This window comes from Corapipo altera, unplaced genomic scaffold (genome assembly GCF_003945725.1).
Source record: "Corapipo altera isolate COAL_440 unplaced genomic scaffold, ASM394572v1 1, whole genome shotgun sequence".
Classification (NCBI taxonomy): Eukaryota; Metazoa; Chordata; class Aves; order Passeriformes; family Pipridae; genus Corapipo; species Corapipo altera.
The window spans coordinates 32,248,734-32,250,500 of NW_020884873.1; positions in this window are offsets into that span (position 1 = coordinate 32,248,734).

Sequence of the window (1,767 nt, forward strand, 5' to 3'; positions counted from 1 at the left end):
TACTATGTTCAGGTTTGACCAACAAAATGAGGAACTCTGTGAACTGAAATTATGTTGAAATAAACAGCATCTTAGCCTAGCAGTCCAATTTTCTGAGCGGTCCTTCCTAGGCAATACTCAGCGCTGGAAGCATTGCCTCTTTCCTCCTGATTCCCTGTTTCTTCTTGTAGCTGAAGCCGCACTTTTCTATGCAGTATTTTCTCAGTTTAATTACATCTGCAACTGTCAAGGAAGAACTTTATTTACCAATGAGGTTAACTTCAACAAATGATAAATTTGAAGCATAAACAATACATTTTAAGGATACCCAGACAGCTCCAGCAGCACAGCTAGAAACAAAGTAACTGCTGCTCTCCTCTGTAGCACTTTGTTCAAGTCAGGAAAGCAATACAAGTTTCTGGGAAGTTTGGCCATACCCAGTTTGGCTGTGCATGTATAGGAAGGCTTTTCAGCAGCTGCGAAGAAAGTCTGGCCCATTATCAGGCTTTCTCCTTACAGTACATAAGGCAGAGGAACAGTGCTTCCCACTGCAAGGGAATTTAAGCCAAAAATTAGAGATGACTGTCAAGTGTCCACAATGAATCTGCACTGAGAGTCCAGTCCCATCACACCTCTTCACTAATTCTTCACATAGCTTCCACCAGGGTTTAAGGTGTTGGAGGAAAGTGCTCTTCCTCCTCAACCCAGACATCTGCATGTTTCATCCCAGCACTGCTAAGCATGAAAAAGCCTTCCCAGCTTCTCATCATCCAGCTCTGCTCATCTCCCATCATCTTCTCAGCCTGGTCACTGCCTAGGATGCACACTGCTGCTTTCAACCAGGACATTATACATTTCATTATACATCAGCAATGGTTTTACTGCCTCTCCCACTCACTCTGCCAGCACTCCCTGTTTTCATTCTTTGATGGAGGCTCAGGGTGGCCACACAGCAGCCATTAGACAGATAAAAGCTTCAGTCCTACGGATGTGACTACTAGACATGTAGACGTGTGTTAAATTAGGAATGACAGCTCTGAAGTTACACAGTACAATCTGCAATAAGCAACTAGCATTTCACACAGTGGACCAGCTCCAAGTTAGCTATAATATTGTGCTCATTGCTTGTAAAGAAGCTAATGCCGGGATGAGTTACCAGAAAAATTTCTTCTCCTCATTTAGTATGTTATCTCACTTTTGCAAACATCTGTGGACTCTGATTTGTACTACATTATCTTTTTGGATTATGTGCTCTCTTTTCTTGGTAAACTATTTGCCTTAGCATGGTAAATGGATTCTTTTAGCAGACCCAACAATCTACAATTCATGTTCACAGGTATAAGCAATGTTGAATTACTGCATGAATAAAGGCACTTTGAGAAACACCATCATCTTGATTGTATTGAACTCTCAAGAACCATTTCTGACAAAGGTTTGACCTACCATGCAAGTCAACTTGATGTCTACCAGGAACAATGACACATTACAAAAGTTGGCAAAGCTAGAAAAGGAGAGAACAGGGCCAGGTTAGGTCAGAGCAGCAGCTTGCTCCTATCAAATGGTGTTAATCTCGAGCAGGATCAGATATAGCAGAACAAAGAGAGGGCCAGTCCCTCTACATGATGCCTGATTTTCCACTTATTTCTAGGTTGTGTTCACACTCTGCACTGAAATTCATGGAGCCAAGACGTCAGTGCTGGGACTGATTGGTTGCAGAGACATGTCCCAACAACCTTAAAACCTTTGCCATAAATAACCGATTTCTGACTGCAAGCTCATGTTTGAGGA